This window comes from Ambystoma mexicanum, chromosome 4q (genome assembly GCF_040938575.1).
Source record: "Ambystoma mexicanum isolate Mex_15411 chromosome 4q, UKY_AmexF1_1, whole genome shotgun sequence".
Lineage (NCBI taxonomy): Eukaryota > Metazoa > Chordata > Amphibia > Caudata > Ambystomatidae > Ambystoma > Ambystoma mexicanum.
The window spans coordinates 367,570,387-367,587,146 of NC_090928.1; the positions used below are offsets into that span (position 1 = coordinate 367,570,387).

The 16,760-nt window shown below is 48.4% G+C and overlaps 1 protein-coding gene across 2 annotated transcripts in view; it reads left to right on the forward strand.

Moving 5' to 3' along the window:
* Positions 1-16,760, forward strand: part of LOC138467731 (cdc42 effector protein 3-like) — an 86,055-nt gene that overhangs the window by 42,175 nt on the left and 27,120 nt on the right. The window contains exon 1 of one of the 2 annotated variants that reach the window (XM_069607935.1): positions 1,964-2,366. The exons of the other annotated variant lie outside the window; for it this stretch is intronic. The gene's annotated coding sequence lies outside the window, so the exon portion shown is untranslated. Of the gene's footprint in view, positions 1-1,963; positions 2,367-16,760 lie in introns of those variants that run through there. 2 annotated transcript variants of the gene reach the window in all.

Here is a 16,760-nt window from a genome sequence, read left to right on the forward strand (position 1 = left end):
GTAACCTGTGGGGGTGTGTCACAGGTGAGGGGGGCCAAGGGGTGGTGTATGGACTACAGTGGTTCATGTGCAGTAGGGAGGTATGTTGACAGGATGGGTGCAGAGGGTGTAGGTGGGAATTCATGTTTTTGTAAGGGGTGTAGCCTACACTTACAAGGGGGCGCTCCATTTCGCTGGGGTACGGGCTGGGTTTACGAGCGAGTGCATGCATTTTGTTTGGGGTGCGGCCTGGGATTGGGAGATGAGGCACACAATTTTGCTGCAGTGCGGCCTGGGCTTGTGAGGGATGTCTCTGGGGTACGGCCTCCGATTGCGAGGTGAGGCACGCGATTTCGCTGGGGTACGGGCTGGGCTTACGAGGGAGGGCACACGTTTTCTCTGGGGTGCAGCCTGGGATAGCGAGGTGAGGCATGCGATGTCGGTGAGGTACAGGCTGGGCATGCGAGGGAGGACATGCATTTTCCCTGGAGTGCAGCCTGGGATTGCGAGGTGAGGAGCGCGATTTCGCCTGGGTACTGGCTGGGCTTGCGAGGGAGGGCAAGCATTTTCTCTGGGGTGCAGCCTGGGATTGCGAGGTGAGGCACGCGATTTTACTGGCGTACGGGCTTGTCTTGCAATGGGAGGGCACGTGTTTTCGATGGGGTGCAGCCTGGGATTGCGAGGTGAGGTGCATGAGTTTGCTGGGGTACGGGCTGGGCTTGCGAGGGAGGGCATGAGTTTTCTCTGAAGTGCGCCCTGCGATTGCGAGGTGAGGCACGCAATTTCACTGGGGTACCGGCTGGGCTTGCGAGGTGGGGCACGCGTTTTCTCTGGGTTACAGCCTTAGATTGCGAGGTGAGGCGCGCAATTTCGCTGGGGTATGGGCTGGGCTTGCGAGGGAGGGCACGCGTTTTCTCTGAGGTGCGGACTGGCATTGCGAGGTGAGGCGCGATTTTCACTGGGGTACGGGCTGGTCTTGCGAGGGAAGGCACTTGTTTTCTCTTGGTTGTGGCTTGGGATTGTGAGGTGAGGCACGCAATTTCACTGGGTTACGGGCTGGGCTTGCGAGGGAGAGTACCCGTTTTCTCTGGGGTGCTGCCTGGATTGTGAGGTGAGATGTGCGATTTTGCTGGGGTACGGGCTGGGCTTGCGACGGAAGGCACGTGTTTTCTCAGGGGTCCGGCCTGGGATTGGGAGATGAGGCACGCGATTTTGCTGGGGTACTTGATGCTGGACCAGGGGTGGCGCTGAGGCTTGCGCCGTGTAAGTCCTTTGGCTTGCTTTTTGGTGTGCATGGGGGCGTGTTGTAGGCGTTCCTCGCGCAGCTTGTTGTGACTTGCACAACGGCTAGTAATGTGTCTTGGAAGCCATGAAAACGTGTCGCGCGCAATATTTTTTCTGCGCCACGGCTCACGCAGGGTCCTTCTCGGTGTGAAGCCCTTGCATCAATTCTGCGCCGGATTCCATGTATCCGGCCCATAGTATACTGGAAAACAGTGCAAGATGTGCAGGGCTGAGTTGCCAGGCTCAGGGATGGAACTTTCTGCCTGGCAATATTAATAACATAACATTTATTCAAACTAGAGACCTATTTTCCAGTGTTAAAATGTTCTTATATTTTATTGAGGTTCGGCTCGTGATTTTGCGGGGGGGTGGGGGAATTATTAACCCTTTATATTTCAGAGAGCCATTTCTGGTTAAATTGATAGCTCGTGTAACAGCAACACTGGCTGTAGGGATGGGAGTTGTAGCCAATGGGCTTCAAGTTTGCACCATTGACACCTCAGCCTGCACGCTGGCATGCGGCTGTACCTTGTATGTGCTGCATTTAGCGCACCGCTGGCAGCTCCCGAGCCCACAGCATTTGGCAGGATGATGGCATCAGCAGTACACACGCCGCTCGGTGCCTGCATCCTCCTTTAGAGACAGGGGAGAGACCAGCCGATGCGCACACACACACGTACCCGCGCACTTGAATGTATCTGACTGACGTGTGACCGGGGGTTGTCCTGTGCAGCAAATATAAACCGTATGTTATTTTTCAAAAAGGGAATGGAGCAGAGGACGTTTTCCGGGAGCTCAAGGGTACACACGCCAGAGTCGAATTAGGTGGGGTGTGAGGGATGCTGCGAGCCGGCGTGAGGAGAGAGTGGGAGGCGTCTTGACTGGAGTCACCCCCTCCATTTCCCCTCAGCGAGCTCTCCGCGGAAGGGACGGTCTCCCAGACTGAAGCAACCACCGGTGTGCGGAAGAGGGGGGTCGCCCAGTCTGCGCCACCGCCGGAAATCTCAAATACTCGGGTAGGAAGGTGAAAGGGACAGAGCGGGAGATAACAGCCGAGGGAGGACCGGGCAGCGCTGCGCGGCGCATATCGCACGCTAGAAACTGTAAGTATCCGCGAGGCGCATTGGAGGTGCTCTGCTCAGTGGCAACATGTCCCGTGGGACACCGTGAACAATATCGGGGGTTATTTTCGCCGGTGAGTGTTTGCTTCCTGGAACTCGTAGGTTCGCATTCCTAAGAACATGACCCCTCACGTTCCAGTTTGCAAAAGTAATAGTAGCTGCCGAGGCTAGCTGAAGTTGCCACCACGACAGGGGGTTATCCCCGCTGGGTACTTAATATTAACATGTGTGACACGCCACTGGAGGGCGCGGTGTCAACGCCATGGCCTTTTCACATTATTTAGCAGTCTCCTATGCCCCGCGTATTTCAGCCTAGAGCGGAACGCGCCCCCGTGCTTGATGTGCACCCCTCCTTTCGCTTGGAGGTGCACAGTTGGTGTGTGGGCTCTGCTGCTTCGCCGGTGCTTTTGTTGGAGTTGGATTAGCAATAACCTGCCCGCCCAAACCCCGGATGAATGCTGCGTGATCCCCGGCGTGCCCTGCGCTCGGGGGTGGGCATGGCAGCGCGCGGGCAGGGTTCAGGAAGGAATTGGCTAAAACTTGCGGGTGTGTGGCTGGGGCTTAAAGGTGACTTTGTGGCAGGGCTCATGTGCACGGAGTGGATTCAGGGCGGCGTGCCAAGGCTCCCTGAGCTGGGTGCTATTAACTGCAATACACTTTGATGTTAGGACACATCCCCACACACCGGACACGCTACATGTATTTCTGAGATGATCTGCCAGTCCTGGTTCTATCTTTGTTTTCCGGGACTTGTAGTTTTCTTTTTCCCATTATAAATCCAGGACTGTATGTCCCAGAATGCAAAGAAAATGTATATCATAATAGGATGTAAGATAGCCCTACATTTTACATTTGCCTCCTACACAGCTGGGGTCGTGTCCTTGAAGTCATTGACACAAAGTGTAGTGGCGGCGAATGTGTGACCTCTGTTCGGTATTTGCTGCAGTGTCATGCTTGTGGCTTTTCCTCTTTGTAAAAAAAAAGCTTTTTGCTGCGGTGCGATAGAAATACCACTCTGACAGGCACTTTGCACCTGAAACCTTCTACAAGTGCTTTAAATGTCCTGCACTTTCGCCCAAAGTCTCTTAGGGGGTGTGGCCTGGAAGGAGGCCTGTGCCGCAATTAGGAGGCAACACTTACCTCACCTGAATGCTGCCTGTTAGGCCACGCCCCAGTAAGAGCCCTGGCTCGATTTTGCAAAAGGGCAGGGGCCGTGCCATAACGGGCTCCATTCAGGCCAGATAAGTGTTTCATTGTCTTTTAATTGTGGCAGTGCCCCCCTGCCAGGCACCCCTTTCACTGGAGATGCAGGGAGCATCACCCGGTCACCAAAGAAACTTGAGGCACATCAGCACACTGCCTGTATGGCGCCCCGTCATATTGTGTCATGGCTGTGGGCTGCCCCCAGAAACCATTCCCTGTGGGAGGGGGGGGCGAAGTTCAGGCTTATGACCTTCCATAACACCTAGGTATGTTAGTGTGGTGCTGTGCAGAGTAATGTAGACAATGCTTATCTGAATGTGGCCGCTGCTTTGAGGTGAAGGTTGCGCTGAAACATTTTTCCAACCGGCTGAATTGTGTACAAGCCCCATGTGGGTTTTGAGTATTCTGCACGAGGTTTGTTATCGGGTGCCTTGATGCTTGGTTGCATGTGGTTTGGGTGTTATGTGGTAGGTGTGGCTGCATGCTTGATGGTTGGGTCATATGTGGAGGATTGAATGGGAATGAGGTCTGTAGGGGATTGTCCTGCACGAAAATGTTGGTGTGTGGGAGTGGATTTGAATGTAGGTGGTTTCTGCCAGAGCTGGCCTTGTGCCATTGTAGTGGGTTACACAAGCTCTTCTGGTGCTGATTCCGCTTTCGGATCATGAGGTATGTTGAGCTCACTGTCAGCTCGACATACCTCATGATGCGAAAGTGGAATCAGCACCAGGAGAGCTTATGTCTACTATGACCTCCAGTCAGCTCGACATACCTCATGATCCGAAAGTGGAATCAGCATCAGGAGAGCTTGTGTCTACTATGACATTCAGTCAGCACGACATACCTCATGATCCGAAAGCAGAATCAGCACCAGGAGAGCTTGTGTCTACTATGACCTCCAGTCCGCTCGACATACCTCATGATCCGAAAGCGGAATCAGCAGTAGGAGAGCTTATGTCTACTATGACCTCCAGTCAGCTCGACATACCTCATGATCTGAAAGCAGAATCAGCACCAGGAGAGCTTGTGTCCACTATGACATCCAGTCAGCACGACATACCTCATGATCCGCAAGAAGAATCAGCACCAGGAGAGCTTGTGTCTACTATGACATCCAGTCAGCACGACATACCTCATGATCCGAAAGCAGAATCAGCACCAGGAGAGCTTGTGTCTACTATGACATTCAGTCAGCACGACATACCTCATGATCCGAAAGCGAAATCAGCACCAGTAGAGCTTGTGTAACCCACTAGAATGGCACAAGGCCAGCTCTGCCAGAAACCACCTACATTCAAATCCACTCCCACACACCAACATTGGGTGGGTGCTTTACAATCAACGCTCATGAGCCTACTATAATAGTGGTCCCCAAAAAAGGGCTTTGGTGCTGTGTTCCTTCCCAGCATTCCTAGGCCCGCCACATGCTCCCCACCAGTTTCTATTCCTTCTTTAGGATTGTATCATCGTGACGTTTGTCAAGTGCGCTCCCTTGTTTATCAGGAAGTCACTCGAGGATATCCTTCAGGATGCAGGACAGCATCGTGTTTTTCTCTCACTCAAAAGCATTTCCTGCCCTGGCTCCAGCACAGGGGCGGGGGCCGTGGTGGCAAAGAAGAAGCCCACAACGTCAGATTGTCCAGGAAGGAGGCACAAACACCGCATTCTATTGTCAACACAATCTATTAAACACTGATGCCAGACAGAGGAACACGTGTGATTTTCAACATAAAGTCACCTCCTATAATTTGATCAAATCTACACCATCATTTTAATCTGTTGAGAAAGGCATATGGAATAACACTTCACAAACACTCGTGCCAAACGAAAATCAAGCTTGTTGTTGGATTACTTATATGCGTTTGAGATCCTAATTCTAAGAAGCCCACCTAGTCCTTGGTTTTGAGGGCTCTTTCCTGTGCTGGGAGAAAGCTAGCTTTTGTATCTCTACTGTCTAATGCAGCGCTTAGTTCAAGTGATGCTCGTGCAGCGAGTTATTGGATGTATATGAGTGGGATGGCCAGTGTCCTGGGTAGAATGGCTTGCCTTGTGTGCCTGAGTGGGGAGTTAGACATTCAGAGCAGAGGCTGCAGCCCCACTGCACCCTGTCAACGCAGGGGTGCAGTGGGTGTCGCTTTGGCTTCTGTGTGGTGGTGGAAGATGGCCAGTTGGTGACCAGGGGAAAGACTGACTGTCTTTCGAGGGTCCAGGGTGGTCGGAGTCAGTCCAGGATGTGAGGTGGGCATTCTAGTCAGCATTCTGAGTTTGCAGCATGCCCTTGCATCAGTCATTGGTACGGCTCGTTTTCTGTGTCACGTTTTTTGGGTTGTGGGCTCAAGGGGATGTTGACAGCATTCTAAAGCCTGGTTCATTCAACTCTATGGGACACATTCCAGTGCTTAAAGTCTTCTTGTTATAGTGAATTGCTTCAATGTTTCCATACTGAAGGTTGCCTCATGGTGCAGTTGGGAGGTCCGCCTCTGCGGGGACACTAGTCCAATACACCAGAAGGTCTTGCATAACCCAGGGGATGTTGAATTTAATCCTGGCTCCGCTGGGAGACATTGTGATGCTTTTAAAGCTAGTTGTGTTATTTGGCCAATATCTGGTTGGTAGGTTTAGAGAATGGCATGCCAATTTCAACGCCATGCTGCGAAATGCTGCAGCCGCCACCCAATAGCGTTCCCAGCTGCATTGAGGACGCACACGCTCACAGCAGTCACGGCTCCCCTTGCAGTTGACCAAATCGGTTATGGAACTGAGGAGTGATGTAGAGAGAGGAACCAGAGAATGAAACCATGGGGGAGTATGTACTGACAGAGGACAACGATGTGCAGGGGGCAGGTAGGAGTGGGGGTGGGGTGCGGGGCCTCTGGAGGACCCCCCAATAAAAGTAGCACCTCATGCTTTTTTAAACACTACTAGTCCATGAAAAAAGTTGTGGATGCAACGCGGATCATTTTGGGGGTTGATGAGCAAATGTATTGTGTTGAGCAATTGGTGACGGGCATTTTGCATGGGATGGTCTGATGCTAACGAGAATGACGTCAGGGGCAAACCATTTGAACCATTCGCCAAGGGGACGAAAACATGTTATTGAGAGGTCCTACTTCTGTTTTTGACGCCTTCATTCTGTCTATTAGTTGTGTAGCGAGGCTAGAGTACATTTCGCTTCGGTAGTCCCGGCATTCCCTGATGAAGGATTTCACTAGCCCCATGTGCTAGATGGCTTATATGAGTGGTGAGAGATTTCAGAACGGAATAGCCAGAAGCTGGCACCCATAACCACTGCATTTACTTGGCCTGGCATGATGAAGTGTGTGCAAAGGTTTACAAGCACGTTCTCTTCTTTTTAAATTGGGGCTGTAGGTGGGCCAGGACTTCTGGCCACACAGATAAGATCTTTCATCTACCCACTGTCATTACCAGTATTCCTGGGGCCGGATTATCGAACAGTTGCACCATGGCAAATTCAATGTGTGCATGCGCAATGACACTAACACTTGCAGAACCGCAAACTGCATTTGTGCAGTGCAAATGCACGGTACTCCGGCCACCGGTACAGTGACATTACGTCAGAGCTGCTCTAATGCAGGCAGTCCGTGATGTTGGCCTGGCTTCCATTTTGTTTTCCAGGCATAGATGAATCAGAGTGTTGTCGGTGCACATCTGGAATTTCAGATCTTACCTGTGCATGTGGGTGCATATTTCTGAGCAAGAGAGTGCATGTATATATGTCAGGTAGTACACGTGCAAAAGCGCATGTGGAGTTCTGCATGGAATCCTTAACCTGGACATTTGAGTCACATTCTTATTTGTGGGAGGCGGTTTTGGAGGGGTGATTGAGTGACCTTCGGGTGGGCCCTTCTGCTTTTGTGCAAAGGACCCCAGACCATCGATCCTACAAGAGGACACGGTTCCTTGAAATGCATTGAGATATTGCGTCTGGTTGTGGGGTGCATGCACTGCACTGTCTGCATATGATGGAGACTGCCAAGAATCTCCAAGGAAAGAAGTGCGGTTTATTGGCGTTTACATTATTTTGAATGGACTGCTTAAGATGCAATGGGCTATTTATTCTTGTCCCTTGGAGGGCAAAGCATCCTTACTTATCTCTGATTGGCTTCATGCACTTTTCCCCTTTCAGAACACATTTTCCCTGTCCGTCAAAGTGGACGACAAGTTCACCATGTCATCAAGACCCTGCACTTGTTGATTACCTCCTACTTGTCTGACCGATCGTTCGCTATCTCTTGTGATAGGAATACCTCCAATCGTACACCTCTCCCAGTAGTAGCCCGGGGGGCTCTGTGCAGGGCTGACTACTCTTTACCATCTATACCACCTTCCTTATCAAGCTTATCTTCTTCAATTTCTGCAATCCCTGTTTTGGGGACCACACTAAGTACGTCTTCTCCGTTCCTTCACTTACTCTTGAGTTATCCACGCACAGCTCTGACTGTCTCATTGCTATTCCCTACTGGGTGACACTCTGATATCTCATTCCCAACTCATTTAAGACAACTTCATCCACCACATTGTCTCTTAATGGCCAGCCCCCTTACCTATATCCTATCACCCTGGCCGCCGGAGACCAGCCACCCCATGTCACCTACAGCTCATCTAAAACTCTCATATCTACTCTTGTACTCAGACGGATGTACTATGGGTCCATCGTACTCAGGCGCCGCCCTGTCTACCCCTTCGCCCCCAAAATAACATTCTCATCTTTTTCCAACTCTTTATATCTTACTCGTGTTTCTCCCACCTCTTCCTGGCAGCTCCATGCTGGCTGGCTGTCTATGTACTCTCACCCCCTCTTCAAAGTTCTCATTTTAGTATTCACGTCTTCGAAATTCCCAATACTACCCATGTCTCCCCCCTTTACACCAACGCCGTCAGACATTTGCTCCTCCCCCCTCCTTGCTCCCTACCACGGACCTCCCTGTATATGAAGTTATGGTTTTCAAGAGGGAATTTGCTTGATGCAAGACTTGCTATGGCTTCCAAGGTGTGCTCCCCCTCAGCAGAACCACCTTCTGGAGAACTTTCCACATTGATCTTCATGGCTGCCCGGTGCCATTTCCTGGAAGCTATTATTCCAGGGATTAGGGAGCGCGCGGAGGATCAAGCACAAACCCACTGAAGATAGGACAGGGTATTTTCATTTAGCTAAAGTGAATAGGATGCCCTCTGGGCGAAATGACATTATGAGCAGACGCGGCAGATCCATCTCCACTTGCCACCACAAACCCGGCATTGTGTGTGCAATGTTTCCTTCTACACCCCAATTGGATTTTTTCTGACTTCCTAATCAGCGTGTAATGTATTTAGCAATGATCATTGGCCATAGCTGATAAAGGAAGCATGCAACTCATTGCAATGTTAATGCGATAAAGCTCCTGTTCTTTCTTTCCCCTCCAAATCATGCTTATTTGTTTGCTTGCTGCAAAACTACAATTTAAATGATAAAAGTGGCCCACAAGTGCTGTTACATCATGCTGACATCATCCGCATACTGCCACTCTCCATTGCCATTTTCCACACGCACAAGTACTGCGACATCCGCTCAGCCTTTGGCGTTTCTCCATCACAGCGTCGTTTTGCAGGTTTGCCTTCGTTTATGGGCTCCTCTTTCCGTCTCCATTGCCCCCTGGGCTGTTTGTGAATTAACTTTTCTCTATATCATAATTCGTATAGCTCTTCGATTTATGATCTGAGTGGTATTCTACGCTTTGCAAACACTTATATGGGGAGTTGACGTTTTCCTCTCAGTATCTATATTGAAGAATAGGAATTTTACCCTCCAAAGGGGCGGCTCAAAATGGACTCCTTTAACAAAACAACACATTCAGACTAGTGTGGAAGAGTATTGCAACTTAGCAATACCCATATACGGGCAACTTGGGTATTGCAGCAGTTTTTCCATTTGAAGTGACTTGGGAGGCAGTTGCTCTACTAACAGGAGCCCTACACAGCCGTAGACCCCTTGACCGGTAAGAAGTGGTGCCTTTGAATATTTTGAATTTTTTAAAACTTGAATGCATAGGGAGATTCTCACAATATTAAGTACTTTATTGGCATCTAACCTTTCATTACTTAGAACAGAAGAATTACCCGTTAGGGGCTGAAGATAAGGTTGAAGAGGCATAGGATTTTGCAGAGTTTTCCCTCTACAAGAGAGACATTTAGGTAAGCAGTGGTTACATGATTGGCACATATTTATATATTGCTGTTAGAGAGTGGGAACGGTGCTTATTGCTAAGCTCTGTAATGTGTTGTTTAGGTCAATTACACATGTGAGATATATTTCAAGGGAATCTGACCATGGTCTGGGGCATCTAAAATGTGAAAGCATCGCTGATTGAAGCAGTAGACTGCAAATTACAGAGGTTAGTCACTTCAGAAATATGGTTCTCATTACTTTACATTTCAAGTTAGATAATGTAGTGCTAAACATCACTTTTATTTGCTTTTTCTCTACTATCAGAATCTCATGACATCCAACATATATATATATATACATAGAATATGCTGCTAGGTTGTCTGAATTAGGGTGATATCTATACTTAGGTGGTTTATCGAACTTGAAACATTGTTTTAGAAATGTAATTTTTTTATACAATAGATTTTGTTAATATTGAATAATATTTGAATGTAACATTTCCAAAATTTAAATTCTGTTTGTTTAAATGTTTTGTTTTCAGTTGATGTACATATTAAATGTGTATTTTTTGTAAACACACATACATCCATTGAAGTGCTGTCTTTAATTTGTTAAGCGGTTGTTCTAAATGATTATAATAAACTTGTCCAGAGATTGGTGTTGTGTGTGCGGTAATGTTTACACTTATGGTTTAGTGCAACACAGTTATTAGTATTTGTTTTTGAATTTGTACCTGTATGTATAGAATTTATAAAGCACAAACATAGCTGGCAACCACCAGAGCATTGTGTAAAGGGGTTGCACCCAAGGGTTACAAGTAGGGTGCGGGGGTAGCAGAAGAGCTGGGCCGGGTAAGGGAGCAAAGGACCTAGGGAAAACTCCAGTGAGGGAGAATAGAGTTAAGTGAAGTGATCAGCAATTGGCAATATGTTCTTTGATTAGTAGGGTCTTCATGCCCATCCTGAAGAGTAGGATAGAGGGGGTCAGCCTGATCTTTATCGGTAACTTCATAGAGAGACAGGGTGCATAGCAGGAAAAGGCCTGGTTCATGTATCTTCCGGCTGGAAGTCCATCGTTTCCAGCCTGGAGGTGTTTTGGCTTCTGCCGGTGTGCTGGCCTCCAGAGATGGTGGGCTTCTCAGCCAAGTAGAGTGTTGTTTTGGTTGTGTTTACTTTGTAGGTGATGCAAGCAATATTGAACATGATGCATACTTGAAGGGGTGTGGTTTGGTCCCAGTTTCTTAGTTCTGTAATGAGGCGCGCTGCAGTGTGGTGGAAGGATAGCAGAGGGGCGAAGGTGACATCTGGGACTTCTGCAAGTAGTGCGTTGCCACCTTTCAGGTGAGAGATGACCACAGCTAGGACAAATGTTCTAAAACTTGAGGAAGGGATGAAAGGCTTGCATTTGGGGAGGAGTGCAAGTTGGTGCCATGCTGTTGGGTCTTACTGGTGATGTGTGTTTTGAATGCAAGGTAACAGTCAATCATATAGTCGAGAGCTATCGCGCTGTTGGAGAGTTTAGGCATGAATCTGTCAAGCTTCATGTCAGTCAGCCAATTCTGGACTGGAGCATGTTTGGTTGGGTTTCCCAGGAGAATAAATTCAGATTTTGTTGGGTTGAACTTCAGGTGGGTGCTTGACATCCAGCCTTCAATGAGGGACAGACAATGTTGAGTCGATGGTTGTAGGTGATGTAAATGATCTTGACATAAAGCTGTGTGACCGCTGCGTGTTAGTGTATCTTGATGTCAGTGTGGGCGAGGTGTTCCTCCAAAGGTTCCATATAGAGGCTGAAGATGACAAGGGACAGGATGGGGCCTTCTGGAACTTTGCAGGTTACTTGGTGGTACTAGGAAATCTTTTGGGCCCATCTGGACGAGTTGGTCACTGTTGGATAAGTGTGAGGTGAACCACTGCAGGACTGTTCCGTCATATTGATTCATGGTCAAAGTATCAAAGGCAACAGAAAGGACGAGGACACAGAGAACCCCTCTGTCCAGGATCTGTAGAATGTCATCAGTAACATGGATGGTGGCAGTCTGTGTGCTGTAACGTGATCAAAAAGTGGATTGGTAGTCTTTTGGTGGATTGAGCTGAGTGATCCTTTTATGCAACTTGTAACTGGTTGGCAGTGTTTTTCTCAATCACGTTGCAGAGGAAAGGTAGATCTGTGATGGGGTATAGTTGGCATGGTCAAATGGGTTGAGTGTGGATTTCTCCAGCAGGGAAAGAATTTGTCCATTTTCAGTGTATCTGGTAAAGTGCTTTGTGCGAGGGATGTTTTGATGTTAAGAAGTTGTGTGAGTGCTTCACCTTTGGGGACCTTCACAATGGATGAGAGGAATATGATATCTTAATAGTTGTTAGTTTCGAGAGTTGTGAGAATGCTTTTGTTGTGGCCTTTAGATTGCACATTAAACCAATGGCCGTATTAGACCATTCACTCAGTGAAAGTCTAGCAGAGCTTAAAGCTTACCTCTGATACATAGCAAACAAACATTTGAAGTATTATTCTAATATTTATGAGACCTTGTGCTGCAAAAGATGTTTAGTTCTCCATTGTGAAACTGACAATACAGTCAATTACATCACAAAAGTACTACATAAGAGACTTTTGAACAAAGAAATTACATAATTGAAGAGAATTCATGTGTCCATGTGTGAGTGACTCTGTTTGTGTCTTTATATATTTGTATTGTTGTGTCAATGTGTGCGCGTTTGTCTGGAAAAGTGGGTTATTTGCATGTGTTATTTTGGGTGGGGGACTGTGGGCGGTCATGAATGTCGTTTACAGTAGAATCGCTGGTATATATTGTAAACATAATAACAAAGTTATTTAAAATGGAAAAAGCTGTAATTGTGCGTACAGTATCATAAAAGTGATATACACAGGCAATATTGGCCTATATTGAGAGGTGAGATTCAAAAATAATGTACAGTCGCAACACTGGGATATATTATGGGTGCAATTTCATGAAAGTTCTTTTAAGAGGCTATGCTATCATATATTGGCACAGTTTCATGGAAGTAAATGAAAGTGCCATTGCTGTCTTATATTGTGGCTGCAGCTTCCTGAAGCTGATTTACAGTGGGAATGATGGCATATATTGTGGGTGCAGCTTCATGGACGTGGTATGCAGTTGCAATGCTGGCACACTTTGTGGAGAGATGCATTATGAAACTGTTGTGAAATGCACTTGTTTACTGACAGTGACAAGGCAACTATTGTATTATTTCCTGTGTTATTAGAGAATTAATTGTGAACTATACATCTTTTTGCCCCTCTTTTCCGCAGAAATTGCTTAATTTCAACCCATTCTTTTTTTAAAATTCTTGCAGGAGGAAACACCCTAAATTGCATAGGGCTTCCTTACTACTCTCAGTCACTTGTGCTAATTCGGGGGAGTTATTAGTGGCCTTTCACTGTAAATACTGTGGAAGAAACAGGGACCATGCATATATAAGAGTAGCAAGGAAAAGAGACAGTTTACCACGTTGCAATGAGAAACAAGTAAACAGCATTTCCCCTTCCAACTTTCCAGCATCAGCCTAGGACCCTCCCCAGGTCACACTCTTTTATATGAAAACTATGCAATGACGAAAAAGAAATTTAAGGAAGTTAAGTCCTGAGAAAGGCACCTTTCAGTCTCTTCCGGAATGATTTCTGCTTGCAAATCTCTATAGTCCGTCATTGTTCTCTGATGCACCTGCTTTACCGAAACACCTGACTTAGTCGTTCTGGAATTGCCCAGACTTGGCGATAACCTAGGTGCTATCTACGGCTCCCAATTCCTGCACAGTCCGTATTTTTCAGCTGCGTCACATCCTTAAGCAGTTCCCATTGTGTGTAAACCTGATTCTCATGCATCCTACCAACACCAAGGTCTTATTGCTTAGTCAGCTGTTTATCTTGCCTGCAGCCTAACTTTGCCTAGCCCTAGAGAAATGTACCATCGGCTTTATTAACTGTGGACTCTTGAAAATGTAACAACCATGATATTTTTTAATTAATGGCAGCATAATTCTATGTGTAATGTCCCTGCTGTAAAAGAATTACAAACCTTGGTTATGGAAAAAGAAACATAAAACAATGGAAGGTTTAGGCCTCATTTAGAGGAAACATAATCAAGCATTAGAATTATGCATCCTCAATAGTCACCATCTGTCGTAGACCTTGAATTCTTTACAATGTTGATGTCACCTCAGGGGACACCTGCCTACCCTGCCCCCACATCAAAAGCTGCCTTCGCAACTGAGGGTGCCAGTATATCGGCAGACACAACCCTACATTTCTTCCCCATGGGGAAGGTTGGAGAATACAACCATGATATGATATGATATGATATTTTATTTGTATCGCGCCCATACACAAGTTTTTCAGAGCGCGACGAGGCAAGTGGGGGGGGGAGAAAGGGAAGACAGATACAACGATCTTTCTAGGCCAGTTGACAGTGAGAATGTGCAAGTGCAGGGGAGAGGGAAGGGGGAAACTGCGAGGGGCATGGGGGGGCTGCTGAACACATGATAGAACAACAACAGATAGTGCAGCCAGCAGGTGGTAAGTGTGAGAATAAGGTGTAGCCCACGGGTGTCTGATAAGTGCTGGAAGGGACTATAGGGTTGCAGATACAGACCCAAGTGCAGGGGTTGCCAGCAGGCAGTGCGGGTGAGTGGCTGGGGGGGGGCAGGGATCTGGGTCCAAAATCAGAGGATAACCAGGGGCCCGGTGCCAAAGCAGACAGATTAGCAGGGTAGAGAAAGAGCAAAATGCAAGAGAGGATGAGCGAAAACCTTGCCTCAGATTTAGCAATAGTGCGACGACATAAAGGAACGGCCCATTCATCTTAACATTTTAGTCCCCCTTTGTTTTTTCACTTCAACAAAATAACTTTGTAGGGATGTACATCTATATATGTGTGTATTAAGGGGTAGGGGCACAGGGGGTGGGTATGGTCGGAGGGTGAAAGGTGAAAGGGGGGCATGGGGCATATATCTCATAAAAAAGAAAAAGAAGAAAACCCACAAAGTTATTTTGTTGAAGTGAAGTACCACGAAGTATTGCACTTAGATAAAACAATGCAGAACCTACATTTTCATGTACGCCAGTGACGCAAAGTATTTCTTTGGTAGAACAGATTGTTGAAACAATAGCCCCAGAGAGATGTCATGGGGGTAGCAAATGCTTTGAGTTTAAAAAAAAAGCTGGTCATACCGTCTCTGTGAGGCAAAGTGTTACTCGGGATTCAGAACCAGAACATACATGACAAACCTTCCTTTTGTATAAGAGAATTAAGCAATGTTCTATCCACTTTTCTTTTTTTTATCTCTTTCCCCTTTCTGAAACAGTTTTCATTTCAATGCAAGTTGACTGACCACATTCTCCCCTTTCTTTCATTGTGGATATGTGATGTAATATAGCCTGAGTGGCCGGTGAGGGGGGCGTGCATTGGCTAAAAGGGCACACTAGCCCAATCTGACAGGTCCAAGAATAAGAAGGGCCTTCACTAAAGCTTAGGCCCATTACCAGCCTCCCAAGCCCCCCGGCATGACCACTTTTAGCACCCCAGCATAAAGCACAGGGCGTGAACTGAGATTGTCTGAAAAAAGGTGTATAATTGAACAAAGGGCGTGCACGTTGCGTATCTGTTGATGAAAGTGAAGCTCTGCCCAACTGAATATGGCTGCCATGGAAACATGAGAGGTGCTTGGACCGAGTCCCTTCTTGATTTCATTACAGGGAAGCTGGAGGTGGCATGGTGGAGTCCTGAAATTGCAGAGGATAAGTAGTGGGGCTGTTGAGACTGTGCACAGGAGCAGAGATGGGGGGCAACAGCAGTGGCAAGACATCCGAGTGTGGGAGAGGACTGTAGTGGAGGAGACTACTCACCCAGGTTAATAAAGGGTGTATGTGCGTGGGAGTTACGGTTTGTAGAGTTAGTGTCTGAATTATGTTATGGTGTTCCATTCATTTCGTTATGAAAAAGGAGGAGTGTTGCATGTCACCCCCTGTAGGGAGACATGGTATCTCCCAGTGTGTGTGTGTGTGTGTCTTGGTCACATGGTTCCCCACGTGACCAAGCTAATAAAAAGTACGAGCTGTTTCCGGCTCGTCAGTCTGACCAGTAAAAGGCTCCGGTGTCGTTCTTTTAGCACCATGCTGGTGCCACACTGCATGCGCTGGGCCCAAGGATGGGGCCCAGCTTGAGGACGGTGCCCCTGCTGGGCAACACGGTCCCAGGGTGATCCCAATGCCATGTGACCATGGCTACTGGTGCGACCCCGGCCTGGGTGCCCCCAGAGCCGGGGCCGTTGTGTGCTGGGTGCCCCCAGCCACGTGTGTGCCTCCAGTCATCTGGGGCTAGTGGGGTGACCCCCACTACATTTGCCTGCGGCGTGATCGCTGCCTGGATGGCCCATGTCGGGTGTGCCCGACGGGTGTGCGGGGCCCACCCGGTGGTCCGGTGTGGGCCCCCAACAATGGCAACGAAGGGGAGGGGCCCCACATGCCCCAAAGAAGAAATGGTGAGGCGGGCCCAACTCCAACTGGGCCTGCAAAGGAAACAAGGATGGCGAGCTGCCCGCCCCGTCCCCCGCGGGAGATGGAACAAGTTGGCGGCTGCGCCACAATGAAGAAAGGATGTGGCCCGGCAGGAGGAGCTACTGCCCTCCCCCGTGTGAAGGAGGATCTGCGGCATCGGCCACGTGAGCTCGTGAGCTGCTGCCCCTCTCCGATCTGAGGAGGAGGAATGCTCGGCGGCGTCGGCCGCAGAGACCAGTCGGGTGCGGCGTCAGCCGCAATGAGGTGGAGGCGAACCCCCAGCCGCCCAACAAAAAAAAAAGAAGAAGGAAGAGGTGCTGCGTTCCCCCACCGGGAGATGCCCGGCGGCCAGTAGCCATAACAAGAGGAACGCAGGTCGGGGCCCACGATGCGTAGGGGAGGTGCGCCTCCCCAAGAAGACATGGGGGGGCGGCGGCCGCAATGAAGAGATGGGCCACAGAGAGGAGAAA